The sequence below is a fragment of the Oryx dammah genome, unplaced genomic scaffold (genome assembly GCF_014754425.2).
Source record: "Oryx dammah isolate SB20612 unplaced genomic scaffold, SCBI_Odam_1.1 HiC_scaffold_4, whole genome shotgun sequence".
Taxonomy (NCBI): domain Eukaryota; kingdom Metazoa; phylum Chordata; class Mammalia; order Artiodactyla; family Bovidae; genus Oryx; species Oryx dammah.
This window is the reverse complement of record NW_024070188.1, coordinates 10,297,806-10,319,862: the sequence shown is the minus strand read 5'-3', so window position 1 is coordinate 10,319,862 and position 22,057 is coordinate 10,297,806. Positions and strand designations below refer to the sequence as shown.

General features: G+C 38.4%; 1 pseudogene; it reads left to right on the top strand.

Annotated features, from left to right (window-relative positions):
• The first annotated feature begins 15,503 nt into the window (after positions 1 to 15,503).
• Positions 15,504 to 15,619, top strand: LOC120863121 (annotated as a pseudogene).
• Positions 15,620 to 22,057: the final 6,438 nt, after the last annotated feature.

The window sequence follows — 22,057 nt, the reverse complement described above, 5'->3', positions numbered from 1 at the left end:
CTTGTTTTAGTGAAAAATTGGGGCAGGGGAGAGGAAGCACAGAGAAATATTGAGACATGAGTGGAGAACATAGAAAGTAAGATTTGCTTCTATTTGGGGCCAGGTCCCAGGAAAACAACAGGCCTCAAGGTTTTAATAGAACTCTTGGTGTCAGTGCAGTTGGAGGCTCAAGGTGAAGCTCATCATTGACACCTCATTGTGGCAGAGCTCATGTCAGGTCAAGTGGAGGTCATTGTTGGGAGAAGCTGTAAACAAAGCTGTACTGCTAAAATAAATGGCATAAACAAAACTGTAGGCAGTTGGTGATATTTGAAGGAGAACAAAACATTTTGTGCACTCTCAAGACCTTCAGAAATACCCATTTATCCTCAAATAATTGATTCATTGCGAGTCACTCAGATTTTATTCAAAATAATTCATTTAAGAAACTTTGTATAATTATAATCCCTTCCCTACTTCCTGATAGTGTATACCTGAAAACAATGAAACTATATTTATTTAAATATATTTGTTGTGGAATGAAGGTCTGTGTTCCCCTCAATTTCACATATTAAAATACTATCCTCCTAGTTAGAGAATTTGAGATTGACATGTACCCACTGCTATATTTAAAATCGATTAAAAAAAAATAGGATAACCAAGAAAAATCTACAGGGAACTCTGCCCAATGTTAAGTGGCAGCCTGGATGGGAGGTGAATTGGGGAGAAAATGGATACATATATACATATAGCTGAGTTTCTTTGCTGTCCACCAGAAATTATCTCAACGTTGTTAATCGACTATATTCCAATAAAAAGTAAAAAGTTTAATAAAATGTTTAAAAAGAAAGTTACCATATTTAAAATAGAATTTATAATCTTATCCCTCTTAAAAAAGAAAAAAAGAAATCTTATCCTCCAATGTGATGATATAAGGAGGGGAGCCTTTGGGAGGTGATAAGGTTGTGAGAGTAGAACTCTCCTGGATGAGATTAGTGCTCTTCTTAAAGAGACTCCACAGAATTCCCTCACTTCTTCCATCGTGTGAGGACACAGTGAGATGACTGTCAGTGAACCAAAAAATGGGCTCTTACTGAACAGCAGATATGCAGATGGCTTGACTTCAGACTTGGCGGACATTTCTCCAGTGAGAAACAGAAACTGTTGTTTAAACCGTCCCGTCTATGATGCTTTTGTTATGGCAGCCTGAATGGACTAAGATAATGCTTAGTAACTTCAAAATTACCCTGACTACCCTCTCCTAATATCATTACCTGCTGCTCCCCTCCCCTAATGGCTGTTTTCCTTGGCCTTGCTGCAAAAACAAAAACAAAAAAACCTCTTTCTAACACCATACACAAAAATAAACTCAAAATGGATTAAAGATCTAAACGTAAGACCAGAAACTATAAAACTCCTAGAGGAGAACATAGGCAAAACATACATCACAGCAGGATCCTCTATGACCCACCTCCCAGAATATTGGAAATAAAAGCAAAAATAAACAAATGGGACCTAATTAAACTTAAAAGCTTCTGCACAACAAAGGAAACTATAAGCAAGGTGAAAAGACAAGCCTTCAGAATGGGAGAAAATAATTTAGCAAATGAAGCAATTGACAACTAATCTCAAAAATATACAAGCAACTCCTGCAGCTCAATTCCAGAAAAATAAATGACCCAATCAAAAAATGAGCCAAAGATGAATGGATAAGAAAGCTGTGGTACATTAACACAATGGAGTATTACTCAGCCATTAAAATGAATACATTTGAATCAGTTCTAATGAGGTGGATGAAAATGGAGCCTATTATACAGAGTGAAGTAAGCCAGAAAGAAAAACACCAATACAGTATACTGCTGCTAAGTCGCTTCAGTCGTGTCCAACTCTGTGTGACCCCAGAGATGGCAGCCCACTAGGCTCCCCATCCCTGGGATTCTCCAGGCAAAAACACTGGAGTGGGTTGCCCTTTCCGTCTCCAATGCATGAAAGTGAAAGTAAAGTCGCTCAGTCGTGTCCAACCCTCAGTGACCCCAGGGACTGCAGCCTACCAGGCTCCTCCGTCCATGGGACTTTCCAGGCAAGAGTACTGGAGTAGGGTGCCATTGTATACTAGCACCTATATATGGAATTTAGAAAGATGGTAACGATAACCCTGTATGCGAGACAGCAAAAGAGACAAGGATGTATAGAACAGTCTTTTGGACTCTGTGGGGAAAGGTGAGGGTGGGATGATTTGGAGAATGGCATTGAAACATGCATAATATCATATATGAAATGAATCACCAGTCCAGGTTTGATGCATGATACTGGATGCTTGGGGCTGGTGCACTGGGACAACCCAGAGGGATGATACAGGGAGGGAGGAGGGAGGGGGGGGTTCAAGATGGGGAACACATGTATATCTGTGGTGGATTCATGTTGATGTATGGCAAAACCAATACAATATTTTAAAGTAATTAACCTCCAATTAAAATAAATAAATTTATATTAAAAAATAAAAAAAGATTTATTTATTTACTTAATTTTTGGCCACCATCAGTCTTGGTTGCTGCAGTGGCTCTCTTTAGAAAGCATGGACTCTAGGTGTGTGGGCTTCAGTAGTTGTGTTTCACGGGCTCTAGCACAGGTGTTGTGGTGCATGGGCTTACTTGCCACATGGCTTGTGGGATCTTCCCAGATCAGGGATTAAACTTGTGTCCTTAAATTGGCAGGTGGATTCTTTACCACCAAACCACCAGGGAAGCCCAAGAGGCAACACATCTTCTGTGCTCTCCAGTCACGTCCCAGTATTTCTCTGTGCTTTCTCTCCCATTCTCCAATGTGCTGGCAATTTAGGCTGGAGGAGGACTCTGGGGTCTGAAGAAAAGCAGAGTTGGCCAACTCGCTTCCACAGGAAAAGGAGTATCAGTGCCCAAGGGAAGGGTATGTCATTCTTTTCCCAAACCTGGATATGGGAAGTTATTTTTTTTAACCCATAGAAGCTTTTTAAACTATAGAAGTCCTCTTCGTCCTATAAGAATGGCAGTTATTAAGCCATTTCCCGGTGCCTGAAACATTATTGTTTGGGTTCACTAAATGCTACTCCAGTGTTTGAGAATTAATACCTTCCAAACGGATTTGTCCCATGATGTGGAAATAGTTTTGGACTTGAAAGAAGTTGAATCTAAATGTATAGTTGTTGCTAATAAGGTTGCTATGTGAGAAAAAGCTACATCAAAGATTTTTGTTTTGTGGAGCTGTTTGTCTTAAAAGAGAGTATAGCAGTAAATACAGTTTGGATATGTGTAATAATAGATAAAATAATTATTTAAAATATTATGAAGTTATATGTTTAAAATAATAAACAATTATTACATGTGTGACTACAACATAAGTAAAATAATTAAGGAATTCCTGTTATATTTAGCACAATAATATTTTATAAAAAATTTTAGGAGCAACATATTATTGCCAAAGTATTAAGATGTCATTTAGTAATTATTTGCAGTTTTTTTAAGTCAATTATTTGTCAAGAATTTTATCTAAGTGTTGTAAATGCATTATTTTTTCCAGTTAGAATTTTCAGCTCAAAAGCTGGTGGTCTTTTCAGTAATAGAAACCTTGAGAGAGTCTGGCCATTGTCTTGGATAAGAGAAAGAAGCCTTTAAACAAAGACAGTAGCTTCACATGTGAATGAAAACTTGAGATCTAGGAAGAAAAGTTCAGGTTCAAGTGGTCAGGAGAGAAAATCTTCAGGTTCCACGAGGGTAGTAAAAAATTAGTGTTGTTTAGAAAAAGGTGAATTGTTAAGGTGGACACCCTGTGCTAACAGGAGAAAGGAGAAATTGAAATGTGAATATGCTTACAGGTGCCAATTGGCTTCACTGATACTGTCTTTTGATCTGAAAGATAAAAGTACATTTGTGTGAGTGGGAATGCCCCAGGGTGGAAAAAAACAAACAAAAACAAAAACAGTGAACTTGTGGTTGTGTGGTATGATGTCCAGTATGCCCAAATAGTATTCTACAAAGTGACTCAGATTCTTGATGCTGTTGGTCAAGGAAGTAGTCAACCTATCCAAGCATCTCAGTATAACACTTTTGTTAAGAATAACGGAACCTGTACACAGAAATGAAAATCATATACATATAAACAGTCGTAAGTGGTCTGGAAATGAGACTTGTCTGAATGCTATGAGTGAAATGTGTAATTCCCTCAAGTGATTGTTTGTACCCAGTAATATATATAGGGACCAAAGACTCTGGAAACAACAATAATGGTAGCCTCTTTTGAACGGTTTAGGTCTTCCCTGGTGGCTCAGATGGTAATGCAGGAGACCCAGCTTCGATCCCTGGGTAGAGAAGATCCCCCAGAGAAGGGAATGGCTACCCACTCCAGTTTTCTTGCCTGGAGAATTCCATGGACAGCCTGGCAGGCTACAGCCCATGGGGTCACAAAGAGTCAAACAGGACTAAGTCACTAACAGTTTCACTTACTTACTTTCTTTCTTTCTTTCTTTTCACTCTTGAACTGTGACTTCCAGAGAAGTTCAGAAATTTAGATATATCTTATGGCTAATGGGAATGGAAGACAATGGAATTCAGTTTCATGAAGCAGCACTTAAGATGCTTAGGGTATGATGAAGTCATGATTTTGTGATTGCAGGCTTAATTCAGAGGATGTTACCACACTTGAATCTGTCCCTTTGCAGCCAGTAAGAGGGCTCCTTGGAGGAAGCATTTGTGTTCTCAGTTCAAAAGAGTCTATGGAACTCTCAGGACACCAGATGAGAGAGCTTTAAATATCTGTACTTAGCATAGCAGAAGGCCACATGGCATACTTAGGACAGAAAGGGTGACAGTTCTGAAACACAGAAGCCAGCAGAGATGAAGATTGCAATCAGTTGAGGTTATTGGTTCTCTGATTGCTAATCACAGATCATATGATTGTCTAGTAACCAGAGGAATGGCTTTGAGATGTGTGTGGTAGATGTCAGTATCTCTGATCCTTGTGCTCTCCAACTATGCTCTTCCTCTCAGATCATCATTCTGTACACTATAGAACTGAGGCTGGGAGTTAGGTGTAATAGCAAAGGATGTGAGTCTCCTTTGGTTGGAAGAACAACTTGCAAATTGCAATGGAAGTTGAAAATGAATTCACCCCTTGTGTAGTCCAATGAAACTTCCCATGTGACACCAATAGCTTCCTACTTGCAGTGCCTCAGGAATAATTTAGGAGCATTTCTATATAACCATTTCATGCCTGATATCATGTGGAATATTGCTTGCTCCAAATTGTGTCTCTAAAAACTAGGATATCTTTGGTCACATAGTCTGAATTCCCTGGGGACCTGAGACAGTTTTGAGGATTGGCTCTACCCTGCTGACCATCCAGTAGTATTTACACAGATTTAATCTTTCAGTACATCCAGAGAATTATTAGTTCCCAGGGATGCTATAGTGTGCTCCATATAATTTTGTAAATCACTTGGTTAAACGATGTTAAGCAGGTTCCTTTCCTGCAAGACTTCTGAGTCTTAGTATGCTAATATCAGATGGAACAGGAGATGATATAGTATTCAGAATATATTTGAATATTTCTCATGGAATGTTCATTAACATTCCTTTCTCACAGAATTCTTGTTAATAGTTTGTGGGACAATACTGTTTCAAGGAGTACAGTTTGAGAAATACTGTTTTATAGGAAAAAAAAAAAACCTTAGCCTGACCTTTTGAATTAAAAAAAAAAAAATCCTATCAATCCCTGGCAGAGCTGAGCTATTATTTCTGGGTGAAATTCCAAATTCATTAACACAATTACATTAGCCAAATTACCTCTCTGAGCCGGTGGGGACAATCTGTCACCTCCTGTTTTAAATTTCCAAATGATTCCCTTAGGAATTAACATCTAGTCTACTGTAAGAAAAACAAATTCTTCTCCATGGAAGAACTCCAACTGCTTTATCATATATTCATGGTCACATATTTTTCCTACTTTAATGAGTTTTATTTATGAAAAAAATCACTAACTGAATTGAAAAACGACATTGCCTAGGTCTCACTGTTAAGTTTTCAAAATGTATTTTATTATAATTTGGTATAGTAGAACAGTCATTTTCCAGGAGGATAATTGTCTGAATCAGATCTTTATTCTAGTTAAATATAGGAGCAAGCAACCAAGAAACAATGTCCTCGTGGCTTGTAACTGTATGATTTACCTTCTTAGATGGTGGCTAGAAATGTGAACTTTCTGGTGCTTTAAAGTTCACTAGGATAGGGAGATAGCTGGGCTTATGGGTCTCTCTAAGGAAAATAGAATCTTATGACCTCCAGGTATTTGTGACTGGGGACAGTTGTTTCCAAAGATGTGGATAATGTAATGTGTGATATAAAGAAGGGCAAAAAAAAAAATGGCCCATTTTTTTTTATTGGGTCATTTATTTTTCTGGAATTAAGCTGCAGGAGTTGCTTGTATATTTTTGAGATTAGGTGTTTGTCAGTTGCTTCATCTGCTATTATTTTCTCCCATTCTGAAGGTTGTCTTTTCACCTTGCTAATAGTTTCCTTTGTTGTGCAGAAGCTTTTAAGTTTAATTAGGTCCCATTTGTTTATTTTTCTTTTATTCTGGGAGGTGGGTCAGAGAGGATCCTGCTGTGATTTATGTCGGAGAGTGTTTTGCCTATGTCCTCTAGGAGTTTTATAGTTTCTGGTCTTACATTTAGATCTTTAATCCATTTTGAGTTTATTTTTGTGTATGGTGTTAGAAAGTGTTCTAGTTTCATTCTTTTACAAGTGGTTGACCAGTTTTCCCAGCACCACCTGTTAAAGAGATTGTCTTTAATCTATTGTATATTTTTGCCTCCTTTGTCAAAGATAAGGTGTCTATAGGTGCATGGATTTATCTCTGGGCTTTCTATTTTGTTCCATTGATCTATATTTCTGTCTTTGAGCCAGTACCATACTGTCTTGATGACAGTGGCTTTGTAGTAGAGCCTGAAGTCAGGCAGGTTGATTCCTCCAGTTCCATTCTTCTTTCTCAAGATTGCTTTGGCTATTCGAGGTTTTTTGTATTTCCATACAAATTGTGAAATTATTTGTTCTAGCTCTGTGAAAAATACCACTGGTAGTTTGATAGGGATTGCATTGAATCTATAGATTGCTTTGGGTAGTATACTCATTTTCACTATATTGATTCTTCCGATCCATGAACATGGTATATTTCTCCATCTATTAGTATCCTCTTTGATTTCACCAGTGTTTTATAGTTTTCTATATATAGATCTTTAGTTTCTTTAGGTGGATAAATTCCTAAGTATTTTATTCTTTTCGTTGTAATGGTGAATGGAATGTTTCCTTAATTTCTCTTTCTATTTTCTCATTATTAGTGTATAGGAATGCAAGGGATTTCTGTGTGTTGATTTTATATCCTGCAACTTTACTATATTCATTGATTATCTCTAGTAATTTTCTAGTGGTGTCTTTAGGGTTTTCTATGTAGAGGATCATGTCATCTGCAAACAGTGAGTTTTACTTCTTCTTTCCAATTTGGATTCCTTTTATTTCTTTTCTGCTGATTGCTGTGGCCAAAACTTCCAAAACGATATTGAAAAGTAGTGGTGAAAGTGGGCACCCTTGTCTTGTCCCTGACTTTAGGGGAAATGCTTTCAATTGTTCACCATTGAGGATAATGTTTTCGGTGGGTTTGTCATATATAGCTTTTATTATGAGGTATGTTCCTTCTACTCCTGCTTTCTGGAGGGTTTTTATCATAAATGGATGTTGAATTTTGTCAAATGCTTTCTCTGCATCTATTGAGGTAATCATGTGGCTTTTATTTTTCAATTTGTTAATGTGGTGTATTACATTGATTTGCGGATATTGAAGAATCCTTGCATCCCTGGGATAAAGCCCACTTGGTCATGGTGTATTATCTTTTTAATGTGTTGTTGGATTCTGGTTGCTAGAATTTTGTTAAGGATTTTTGCATCTATGTTCATCAGTGATATTGGCCTGTAGTTTTCTTTTTTTGTGGCATTTTTGTCAGGTTTTGGTATTAGGCTGATGGTGGCCTCATAAAATGTTTGGAAGTTTACCTTCCTCTGCAATTTTCTGGAAGAGTTTGAGTAGGATAGGTGTTAGCTCTTCTCTAAATTTTTGGTAGACTTCAGCTGTGAAGGCTTTTGGACCTGGGCTTTTGTTTGCTGGAAGATTTCTGATTACAGTTTCAATTTCCGTGCTTGTGATGGGTCTGTTAAGATTTTCTATTTCTTCCTGGTTCAATTTTGGAAAGTTTTCTAAGAATTTGTCCATTTCTTCCACATTGTCCATTTTATTGGCATATAATTGCTGATAGTAGTCTCTTATGATCCTTTGTATTTCTGTGTTGTCTGTTGTGATCTCTCCATTTTCATAATGGTTTGTCAATTTTATTTATCCTTTCAAAGAACCAGCTTTTGGCTTTGTTGATTTTTGCTATGGTCTCTTTTGTTTCTTTTGCATTTATTTCTGCCCTAATTTTTAAGATTACTTTCCTTCTACTAACCCTGGGGTTCTTCATTTCTTCCTTTTCTAGTTGCTTTAGGTGTAGAGTTAGGTTATTTATTTGACTTTTTTCTTGTTTCTTGAGGTATGTCTGTATTTGCTATGAACTTTCCCCTTAGCACTGCTTTTACAGTGTCCCACAGATTTTGGGTTGTTGTGTTTTCATTTTTATTCATTTCTATGCATATTTTGATTTCTTTTTTTATTTTTCCTGTGATTTGTTAAGTCATTTCTCCAAAGAAGACATACAGATGGCTAAAAAACACATGAAAAGATGCTCAACATTACTCATTATCAGAGAAATGCAAATCAAAACCACAATGAGGTACCATTTCACGCTAGTCAGAATGGCTGTGATCCAAAAGTCTACAAGCAATAAATGCTGGAGAGGGTGTGGAGAAAAGGGAACCCTCTTACACTGTTGGTGAGAATGCAAACTAGTACAGCCACTATGGAGAATAGTGTGGAGATTCCTTAAAAAACTGCAAATAGAACTGCCTTATGACCCAGCAATCCTACTGCTGGGCATACACACCAAGGAAACCAGAATTGAAAGAGACACATGTACCACAATGTTCATCACAGCACTATTTATAATAGCCAGGACATGGAAGCAACCTAGATGTCCATCAGCAGATGAATGGATAAGAAAGCTGTGGTACATATACACAATGGAGTATTACTCAGCCATTAAAAACTCTCCAGAAAGCAGGAATAGAAGGAACATACCTCAACATAATAAAAGCTATATATGACAAACCCACCGCAAACATTATCCTCAATGGTGAAAAATTGAAAGCGTTTCCCCTAAAGTCAGGAACAAGACAAGGGTGCCCACTTTCACCACTACTATTCAACATAGTTCTGGAAGTTTTAGCCACAGCAATCAGAGCAGAAAAAGAAATAAAAGGAATCCAAATTGGAAAAGAAGAAGTAAAACTCTCACTGTTTGCAGATGACATGATTCTCTACATAGAAAACCCTAAAGACTCTACCAGAAAATTACTAGAGCTAATTAATGAATATAGTAAAGTTGCAGGATATAAAATCAACACACAGAAATCCCTTGCATTCCTATACACTAATAATGAGAAAGTAGAAAAAGAAATTAAGGAAACAATTCCATTCACCATTACAACGAAAAGAATAAAATACTTAGGAATATATCTACCTAAAGAAACTAAAGACCTATATATAGAAAACTATAAAACACTGATGAAAGAAATCAAAGAAGACACTAATAGATGGAGAAATATACCATGCTCATGGATCGGAAGAATCAATATAGTGAAAATGAGTATATTACCCAAAGCAATTTACAAATTCAATGCAATCCCTATCAAGCTTCCAGCGATATTTTTCACAGAACTAGAACAAATAATTTCAAGATGTATATGGAAATACAAAAAACCTCGAATAGCCAAAGCAATCTTGAGAAAGAAGAATGGAACTGGAGGAATCAACCTGCCAGACTTCAGGCTCTACTACAAAGCCACAGTCATCAAGACAGTATGGTATTGGCACAAAGACAGAAATATAGATCAATGGAACAAAATAGAAAGCCCAGAGATAAATCCACACACATATGGACACCTTATCTTTGACAAAGGAGGCAAGAATATACAATGGAGTAAAGACAATCTCTTTAACAAGTGGTGCTGGGAAAACTGGTCAACCACTTGTAAAAGAATGAAACTAGATCACTTTCTAACACCGCACACAAAGATAAACTCAAAATGGATTAAAGATCTAAATGTAAGACCAGAAACTATAAAACTCCTAGAGGAGAACATAGGCAAAACACTCTCCGACATAAACCACAGCAGGATCCTCTATGATCCACCCCCCAGAATTCTGGAAAGAAAAGCAAAGATAAACCAATGGGACCTAATTAAAATTAAAAGCTTCTGCACAACAAAGGAAAATATAAGCAAAGTGAAAAGACAGCCTTCCGAATGGGAGAAAATAATAGCAAATGAAGCAACTGACAAACAACTAATCTCAAAAATATACAAGCAACTCCTGAAGCTCAATTCCAGAAAAATAAACGACCCAATCAAAAAATGGGCCAAAGAACTAAATAGACATTTCTCCAGAGAAGACGTACGGATGGCTAACAAACACATGAAAAGATGCTCAACATCACTCATTATTAGAGAAATGCAAATCAAAACCACAATGAAGTACCACTTCACACCAGTCCGAATGTCTGCGATCCAAAAATCTGCAAGCAATAAATGCTGGAGAGGGTGTGGAGAGAAGGGAAGCCTCCTACACTGTTGGTGGGAATGCAAACTAGTACAGCCACTATGGAGAACAGTGTGGAGATTCCTTAAAAAATTGCAAATAGAACTACCTTATGACCCAGCAATCCCACTGCTGGGCATACACACCAAGGAAACCAGAATTGAAAGAGACACATGAACCCCAATGTTCATTGCAGCACTGATTATAATAGCCAGGACATGGAAACAACCTAGATGTCCATCAGCAGATGAATGGATAAGAAAGCTGTGGTACATATACACAATGGAGTATTACTCAGCCGTTAAAAAGAATACATTTGAATCAGTTCTAATGAGATGGATGAAACTGGAGCCAATTATACAGAGTGAAGTAAGCCAGAAAGAAAAACACCAATACAGTATACTAACACATATATATGGAATTTAGAAGAATGGCAATGATGACCCTGTATGCAGGACATCAAAAAAGACACAGATGTGTATAACGGACTTTTGGACTCAGTGGGAGAGGGAGAGGGTGAGATGACTTGGGAGAATGGAATTGAAACATGTATAATATCATGTAAGAATCGAATTGCCAGTCTATGTCCGATGCGGGATATGGCACGCTTGGGGCTGGTGCGCGGGGATGACCCAGGGAGATGTTGTGGGGAGGGGGGTGGGAGGGGGGTTCAGGTTTGGGAGCGCATGTACACCTGTGGTGGATTCATGTCAATGTATGGCAAAACCAATACAGAATTGTAAAGTAAAATAAAAAATAAATAAATTTTAAAAATAAATAAATAAAAAGAATACATTGGAATCAGTTCTAATGAGGTGGATGAAACTGGAGCCTATTATACAGAGTGAAGTAAGCCAGAAAGAAAAACATCAATACAGTATACTAATGCCTATATATGGAATTTAGAAAGATGATAACGATAACCTTGTATGCGAGATAGCAAAAGAGACACAGATGTATAGAGCAGGCCTTTGGACTCTGTGGGAGAGGGCGAGGGTGGGATGGTTTGGGAGAATGGCATTGAAACATGCATAATATCATATATGAAATGAATCGCCAGTCCAGGTTTGATGGATGATACTGGATGCTTGGGGCTGGTGCACTGGGATGACCCAGAGGGATGGTATGGGGAGGGAGGAGGGAAGGGGGGTTCAGGATGGGGAACACATGTATACCTGTGGTGGATTCATGTTGATGTATGGCAAAACCAATACAATATTTTAAAGTGATTAACCTCCAATTAAAATAAATTTATATATATTTTTAAAAGGGCAAAAAATTAGCTTTTTTTTTTTTTTTTTTAGATTTTTCAGCTTTTTATTCCTATTCTGGAAGGTTGAGAGCAAGCCCTTTTTGGATGTGTACTTTTTGACTTGATGTTTGTGACCCCAAACTAGGGGTCTCCAAACCCGTTACTTTTAGCTGTCTAACAAAAGATTACTTCATTGACCAAAGCAATCTAGCAACATTTTTTTTTAAATCAGGATCTCTTTTAAAATGACAGAGTAAATATTTGCTATTCAATCTATTTTCAAAAGACTTTTTAAAGCAACAAACTCTTTGCTTTTATGAAATGATACTAGGTAGTTGGATATTGTGTTAGTTAATAAGAGGCAGGTTTGCTGTGTTAACAAACAACTCCAAAATCCAATGACCTACACCTGAAAGATTTATTTTTCATCCACACCATATTAGCATCATGGGTAACCTACAATTCTCTCCCCATCATCTTTGTGATCAGGTTGGTGCAGTAGGGTCAGTCTGGAGTATTGCCAGTTTTATTATGGAGGGAAAGGAGACAGTAACTCATGTGTTGGCTCTTAAAGCTTCTAGCCAGAAGTGACATTTATCACTTTGAATATTTTAACAGCCAAGAACAAATCACAAGATCAAGCCTGCCATCAATGGGATAGAAAAGAATCATCCTTCCCCAGATAGGAGCAGTGAATACTTTTGAATAAGAACGCAGTCCACCATGGAGCCCCTGGGGTTGTTTTAGAAGGACATAGAGCATGAAAGACTCAAGGACTCATTGCTATCATGGAAGCCATCTGGGTGCCACTCCAGTCTAGAGCCTCTTGAGTTGGGCAGTTCAGGTCTTTGCTTCTCCTACATGCACCATTCCTGTCATGCTCCAGAGTGCCCTTGCTCCCCAAGATAGGCTTAGAAGTATTCTGGTTGGGTCCAGACAAATGGTACAACATCATCTTTGCTTTAGAGGTTTTCTGGGCCACCAGGACAACTGTGTAGCCTGGGAGGGATTGAAGGCTGGCTTTCAAGGGCCAGTGCCACCTTCTTGTCATCATGGTACCAACCTTTGGCTATGGATACTCCCTGACCCATATCTATCTCATAAAATCCTGGGTGTGTGTATTGATAAAGACCTAAAATCTACACAGCTGTTTCTAAAGAGCCAAAGGAGCCCTTCATAAGAATGGGCCTCAAAAACTTTGTGGACATCCTAGAATTTCTGAGCTCAGGGTGGAGCAGGGGGAGGAAGAGGTAGGCTGAGTGAAGATGACTTTATTTCATCCCGAACCATTATTTTATCCAGGGTGACTCCATTTTTACCTGTTTCCATAATTGAGAACTTTCACAAGATTGAGTTTGAAACCACAGCTAGGAGAAGATGAAGTCAAGTGCCTGAATCAGTTAAGGAGAATAATAAAGTTTAAGGAATTTTCCATTTATAGAGATCTACAGAGCCTCTTTCATTCCAAGAAGATTTTATACATTTCCACTCATATATTCAGCCTTTCCATTTAAACCCATTTTCTTTGTGTCTATCATTCACAGTCATCTGGAACAGAAAAGCAGCACTTTATGTGTGTCAGAAAACCTTTCTGTTCCTCTTCTGAAAGCATTTCTTTGGGGACTTTTTAAGTTTTGTTGCTGTTCAGTCGCTAAATTGGTGCCCAGCTCTTTATGGCCCTGTGGACTACAGCTCGCCAGGCTCCTCTGTCCTCCACAGTTCTCCTGGAGTTTCCTCAGATTCATGTTCATTGAGTCAGATGCTATCTAACCAGCTCATCCTGTGCTGTCCCCTTCTCTAAGTTAATATATAAACTTTTAATGGACGTGAGTTTGAGTGAACTCCGGGAGTTGGTGATGGACAGGGAGGCCTGGCATGCTGCGATTCATGGGGTCGCAAAGAGTCAGACATGACTGAGCGACTGAAATGAACTGAACTGAACTGAAGTTTATATTTATATATAAAATATATAAACAAGTATTTTAATATAAGATTTATTTTTATTTGTTTTGAAACAGTCACAAACTTACAGAACATCTAAAGGTCAATTTCAAAGAATTGTTTTTGACCCATTTGAGAGTAAGCATCCTGTTACTTGAGTTAATTTTTTACAAACAAGGACATTTCCCTACATAAGCACACTACAACCATGGTTATTAGTTTGCTAGGGTTGCCATGACAAACTATCCCAGACTGGGTGGCTTAAACAGCAGCAGCTTATTTTGCTGTCAGTTCTGGAGGCTAAAAGTCCAAGATCAAGATGTTGGCAGGTTTGGTTTCTTCTAGGTCTCGTTTTTTGGCAGGCAGGTGGCCTTCATCTCTGTATGTCTTCACATGTCCTTTCCTCTGTGCACGCACATTGCTGTTGTCTCTCTGAAGGTCCTGATCTCATCTTCTTAATAAGCACACCAGTCCAATTGGAACACCAGGCAAGTCCCATCCCAACAACCTCATTTTCACTTAATCACCTCTTTAAAGGTCCTATTTCCAAATATAGTCACTCTCATAGGTACTGGGAGTTAGAACTTCAACACTGAATCTGAGAAGGTTTGAATTTGAGAAGGGATATAATTCAGCTCATAAAACCATCAGAGTCTGGAAACTAACATGGATAAAGTACTATCTAATCTTCAGACTCCATTTGCCAAATGTCCTAATAATGCCCTTTATAACAAAAGAACCCAGCTCAGAATCATGGGCTGCATTTAGTAATCAGGTCTCTTTAGTCTCATTCCGTCTAGACGGCTTTCTTGGTTTTACCTTGACTCCCATGACCTTGATACTTTTGAAGTTATAAGTCAGTATTTTTGTAGAATATCCATAAGTTTGTTTTGTCTCATATATCTTCATGATTTGATTCAGATTAAATCTTAGCAGGAGCATCACAGAAGTGATGCTGGCTTCTTCTCATTGCATTCTAAGAGGTGGTACCAATCCTGATTTGTCCAATCATTGATGATGTTCACTTTCCCTTGATTAAGGTGATGTCTGCAAGGCTTCCCAAGAAGCTTATTATTTTTTCTTTCGTTTGTGTGGGGATGTTCCCTGAAACTATGTAAATGCCAATTCCTCATCAGATGTTCAGTTTATTTGTTTATAACTGTATCGTCTCAGGTTTTCCTAGTTCAGTGAGTTAAAATCTAGTAGAACTATTATTTATTTTGATGATCTAATTGTCTCCAGTTTGGCCAGTGGGAGCCCCTTCAAGATAATTTCTCTGTCCTCTAAAAATATCTCATTTATTCTGTGAGCATTTTCTGGCATAAGTTGTTCTAGGCTCATCTGCACATTTTGCCTGTTTCAGCCCTGGAACAAGAACCTTGGTTCCTTTCAGTGAGTAATTGTATTTAGATGTGTTTTAACAACAGTATGCCTAAATCCATCTGTTTGAATAGTATCCTATTGTAACAATAGGATACTGTTAACAGTATTGACAATAAATATTATTGCCTCTTCATTCTTGACTTCTTGACGTGTGATCTGAAGAGGTTACCACTAATCTTTTCTGTGTCTTGGCATTTTGGCTAAGATCAAGTATAGTATCTGTCCTCATCAGCTTAATGTCTGATATGTCCTCTATCCAGGCTTCCCAGGTGGCAATATTGGTGAAGAACCCGTCTGCCAATGCAGGAGACACAAGAGACACAGGTTCAATCCTGTGGAGGGCATGGCAGCCCATTCCAGGTTCTTGCCTGGAGGATCCCATGGACCAGGAGCCTGGTGGGGTCTATAGCATTGCAAAGAATCAGACACGACTGAAGTGACTTAGCACACACCTGCACGCACACATGTCCTCTATCCTGGGCTTCCCAGGTGGCTCAGTGGTAAAGAATCCACCTGCAATGCAGGCGACCTGGGTTTGATCCCTGTGTTGGGAAGATTCCCCTGGAGGAGGAAATGGCAATGTACTCCAATATTCTTGCCTGGGAAATCCCATGGAGAGAGGAGCCTGCAGTCCTTGGGGTCACAAAAGAGTTGGACATTCTTGAGCAACTGAGCACACACACATATAAGGGAATATACAGATGTAGTAACGTGTATAAAGGAAAGAACAGAACCAGATATCTATGTGTAAATTAGCATAGATGAGTCCTAGTTCTGGAATTTACTTCTGGGAAAGAAATGAATCTCATTTATTTCCAACAGAAAGTTAGATAAGAAATCCAATTAGTTTCCCAAATCCCACTTTCATTCTTCAAATCAGTCCATTAGAGAGGTCACATTGTTCCTTTCAGAATCCACGGCTTGAATTTCATAGCAGAGCCAATATATGGCCACTCCTAAAACTAAAGTATGAAATGTCATCTATTCAGAATGTGATTTTAAATCATTGGCCTTAGGGGCCTCTTCCTACACAAGGACAATCGCATCTAAGTTAAAAACACTTGACCTGAAAGGGTGCTTCCTTTTGTTTATTTTTCACTTCTTATTGAGAAAATAATTCTGATTTTCTTGAATTCTCTTTGAGGCAGTTGGAAAAATAATGTGATTATTTCTATTCTTGGTTTCAAAACTGTTCTTTTTCCCTTTCCTTCATCATGCTTCTCACTTCCTTTTGTCCTTCTCCTTCCTTGCCTGGCTCAGCCTTTTCAGTTCACATCCTCTCTGGATACAGTCAGAGTCATCAGTGGTGGAAAAATGTGACTGCCAGGAAGTCTCCATTCATTTTTAAAAGTAAATAGCTTGACAGCCTTTAAATTTACACCCTTGTCAGAGATGGCATGGAACATTTAAGCTTTGTTACTGATTACTGACATTTAAGTCTGTCAAACTGTGAGGAAGATGAAATCCAAAACTTCATATTGGTAAAGAGACATATTAATTTCTTTACAATATGTGTCTTTTAAAATTCTTCTTTCAGAATAAATTCTGTGGCCATAAAAATTATATGTTAACATTTTAAGTAGATCATGATTTTCCAAAAAATGAAATATTCTTGTTTCTTAAACTTGCAAATAAATGATGCTTACTCCAAGAAATGTCATAAGTAATTTGAAAAAGAACATATAAAATGTAAGATGTATTAAAATCCATATTGAATACAATATAGTTTTCTCTGATGATTTAGGTTTGTTGTAATCAACAAATACTTTAGTTAAGAAGGAAAGCAAATATTGTGGGCAATAATTGAAGTATGTCTTGATGAAAGTGAAAGAGGAGAGTGAAAAAGTTGGCTTAAAGCTCAACATTCAGAAAATGAAGATCATGGCATCTGGTCCCATCACTTCCTGGGAAATAGATGGGGAAACAGTGGAAACAGTGTCAGACTTTATTTTTGGGGGCTCCAAAATCACTGCAGATGTTGATTGCAGCCATGAAATTAAAAGACGTTTACTCCTTGGAAGAAAAGTTATGACCAACCTAGATAGCATATTCAAAAGCAGAAACATTACTTTGCTGACTAAGGTCCATCTAGTCAAGACTATGTTTTTCCTGTGGTTATGTATGCATGTGAGAGTTGGACTGTGAAGAAGGCTGAGCGCCGAAGAATTGATGCTTTTGAACTGTGGTGTTGGAGAAGACTCTTGAGAGTCCCTTGGACTGCAAGGAGATCCAACCAGTCCATTCTGAAGGAGATCAGCCCTGGGATTTCTTTGGAAGGAATGATGCTAAAGCTGAAACTCCAGTACTTTGGCCACCTCATGCGAAGAGCTGACTCATTGAGAAAGACTCTGATGCTGGGAGGGATTGGGGGCAGGAGGAGAAGGGGACGACAGAGGATGAGATGGCTGGATGGCATCACTGACTTGATGGACGTGAGTCTGAGTGAACTCCGGGAGATGGTGATGGACAGGGAGGCCTGGCGTGCTGCGATTCACGGGGTTGCAGAGTCGGACACGACTGAGCGACTGAACTGAACTGAACTGAAACCTTTTTTATTCCATTAAGATGATGACAGGCTTCTAAAAAGAAAAAGTCCTTCTTTCAGAAACTGTGACCATGGCTTTCTAGAAATGGAATTTTTTGAGAACTCTAAAAATGTATGTTTCTTCCATGCAAAATAAAATAAACTACTTTTGGGCAATGGGCTTGTTAGCAAAAACCTGCTGCTGCTACTGCTGCTAAGTCTCTTCAGTCGTGTCCAACTCTGTGCGACCTCATAGACGGCAGCCCACCCGGCTCCACCACCACCACCACCCCGCGCCCCTCGCCCAGTCCCTGAGATTCTCCAGGCAAGAACACTGGAGTGGGTTGCCATTTCCTTCTCCAGTGCATGAAAGTGAAAAGTGAAAGTGAAGTCACTCAGTCGTGTCCGACTCTTAGCTACCCCATGGACTGCAGCCTACCAGGCTCCTCTGCCCATGGGATTTTCCAGGCAAGCATACTGGAGTGGGGTGCCATTGCCTTCTCCAAGCAAAACCCTAGCAAGTATATTATCTATAAATGCAATCTTCAACTTCTGGTGTTTGTGAACAGGTCTCTCTTACTATGATGAATGATGTCATAGACACTACTTAAAAATCGGCAGATTTTAGAATAATTTCACTTTTGCAATTTTTGGCTTCTGTGACTCAGGAATCATATTTCTCTCATATGGTGCTTGATAAATTTCAGTGTATACACTGTAGTTCATATCAGCTTTAGCCTGGTTCTTTTAAATTGTCTAGGGACTTGTCTAAAAGAATGTTTAGAATATACTCTGTGATGCATAAACCATTTAATTTAAAGGTCAGTGGAAATGTACAAATCCAAATACACATTGGAAAGTATAATCAAATAGCAAGTCAGAATTCATTTCCTCTTATTTTTCATCCTCATTTCTTTTGAAATATAAATCAGTTCTTTAGGTTAACAAGCATTTACAAACTAGCATATATTTGATGTTAGCAGTTATGCAAACATATTATCATGCATTTAGATTCTTTTAAAATTTTTACAAAGGAAGGTTTTTCATCTTCATCCCTCTGGGCTATTGTAACGGAATCCCATAGACTGGCTCCTAAACAACAGAAACTTATTTCTCACAGTTCTAGAAGCTGGGAAGTCTAAGATCAAAGCATTGGTAGATTTGGTGTCTGGTGAGGACTCACTTCCTGTTTCATAAATGGCCATCTTCTTACTGTGTCCTCAGATAAAAGAAGGGGCAAGGGAATTCTCTAGAGTCTCACTTATTTATAAGGGCACTAACCCCGCTCGTGAGGGCTTCACTCTCATGACCTCCTTACCTCTTTAAGACCCAACCTTCAAATATTACCATCACACTGAGGATTGGATTTTAACATATGTATTTTTGGGGGGATACAGACATTCAGAAGTCATATTCTTTCTGATAAATAACATTTAATATAGTCACCTGTTCACAGAAGGCTGAATAATAACTATAGCTCAATTATGACTCCTATTTATTGAGCGTGCATGCTAAGTTGCTTCAATCGTGTCTGCCTCTTTGAGACCCTATGAACTGACTATATAGCCTGCCAGGCTCCTCTGTTCATGGGATTCTCCAGGCAAAAATACTGGAGTGGGTTGTCATGCCCTCCTCCAGGGGATCTTCCCAGTCCAGGGATCGAAACTGTGTCTTTATTTCTCCTGCATTGGCATGCGGGTTCTTTACCCCTAGTGCCACCTGGGAAGCATAATTGGCTTTTTTCATATATCTCTCATTTAATTCTTATGGCAGGTCTACAAAGTAAATAATATTATGTCTCTTTTACAGGTGAGGAAACTGAGGCTCACTGGGCCTTAAGTAGCTTTCCCATTATCTCACAGAAAATGATGAGATGATGGAGAAACCCAAGTCTTACTAATTAAAAAATTCATAAGAACACTTTTCATTCCATCAACAGTCTCTGAACAAGCCTTCCAACGCAATTTGACGTATTTTCTGTCTTAGACCTGCTCTCACTACCCATGTACTGAAACAGGATCCATGATTCTGCGGCTCATACTTTCACTTTTCTACATACTCAGTAATTATTCAGAATTATGTAGCATTATTTTCATTGAACATTAGAGGCCCCGATAAATACTTATTGAGTGCAGAATTGATTCTAGAGCAATACTATTTTCATGTTTTTAAAGGACAATAACACCTTGATAAGCACTGACCGGTAGCACAGTGTGTGCTGATAGAATCTCTGGACAGCTCTAATTTCCAGATGTCCACAGCAATGTCTCAAAAGGTAAGACATTTATTCCTGAAATAACCACTCCTCCCAGCAAAGTAGCTTTTAAGCCACACTGGCATTTTACAAATATAATCTCTTCCAGCCAATCGTTTCTTAGGGTGTGTAAGGATCTGAATGCTGATTATGTTTGTTTAAAGCACTCTATATTTTTATACCTGAAAAGGGAACTCAGTGACAGTTGCCAAAGTCATCTCAGCTTCTTTTTGAAAGGCATCTCTTCAAGGTCAAGAACTAAGAAGCCAGCTTTTTGTTCCTTTGGACATTGTTATGAGAACTTGAAGATAAATAAGCTGTGTACTGGGCAGAGATTCAAAGCAGCAGCTACATACTACATGTTCTAATGAGTCTTCTTTCTGTGATATGCTGTGAAAATTATATTTCTCTTAAAATTAGATTTCTAATAAAATGCCAATCTAACTAATTTTTAACTAGAATTACCCCACCAGGCAAATCAAATTGAGAGATTGAATAATACGTTTTTATTCCACATTGGAATGTCTTCCATTATTTTTCATAAAGTTTTCTTTTTTTCTTGCCAAGAGATGAGCTTGTTGAACAAAGTAATTCTTTAGCATTGTGAGACCTGTGCTTCAATCAGAAAATAAAAATAAGATATATGTTATGAAAATATGACTTCCTTTATCTTAAGTACTCATCACAGGATCTTTTCCTTCCTGAAAGACTATAAGTGGTTGAGGATGAAGCGTCCTCTCTTGATACCTTGGAACCCAGAAAATTGCTCTCTCCCTCTCAGTTTGTATTTCTGGCCTCTGCACAAGGTACTCCCAAAGGCTGGCAGGGCAAATTTGAAATAGGACTAACATGCTCCATTTCAAGTGGTGACCAAGGGTCCTCGAGTGTAAAAGCAGCCTTCGCAAGCCCATTTCATCTTGTAACGACTCTTCGGCTCATCCTGCTGGAATCTGGGTTGCCTTCAGAAACTCAGCTCATTACCTGGGAATGTGAAAGGTCTTGATTGACCTGTCCTGCTTCTACAGCTAATAGAACTGTCAACTCTCCTGTCACTCGGCCATCACCAGTCCTCAGATATAATAAAGGCCTTGAAGGTAATACAGGAAGTGAAGCATCCCAAAGGCCTCACCATCTCAAAAAGGAAGCTGCATGTTGAACTAAATACTCTCCTTCAAATGTCTGAATTCATGGCGAAGGAGAGTGAACATGAAACAGTGTTGGTTTTTTTCGTCAGTGTAATTTTCTTTTCCATCTCGGTGTGTTCCTATCACTTCAATCTATGAAGTCCCAAGTGTAACAATGTAAAGTTGGACCTGGCAAGGACAGAAAAGCTAGCTCAGAGAAGGCCATGATTTGTGTGTGTGTGTTGAATGATGTGCATGGTTAACAAGGATTAGTTGTAAGGGTGCTTTGTTTAAAGGAAAGCTAAAACCTAGGTTTCAGTCAATTAATATTCAATTCAATTCAATTTATTGAACCAGTAGTCAGCATATATTGAGCTTCGAATCTTGACTGGCATCGTTCTCCCTGCTGAGGTTAGAGACAGAAGATGCTCTGACAGAGATTGTTTATGCTCACAAAACATCCATGTTCTTATTTACATTTCCCAGAATTTATTACTGTTTGGACCACGTGACTAAGTTCTGACCAATAAGATAAGAGCAGAGATGACATAGACATAAACTATTTCTAGACTTGACCCCTCAACATATATCACATGACTCTCCAGGCCTCTCTTCTTTGCCATGTGACCTTGGAGACCACATGTACCAGGTGGCATAGTTCTAGCTTTAGCTTTTAGGCATATGAATCATTTCACATTAATTATTTGTACATGGTAAAGTTTGAGATTCATTTTTTTCTTCCACGTTGACATGGAACTGTTTCAGCACTATTTGTTGAGATAACTAAATTTTCTTGAGTTTTCATAGTCAAAAATTTGAAGGATTTTAACT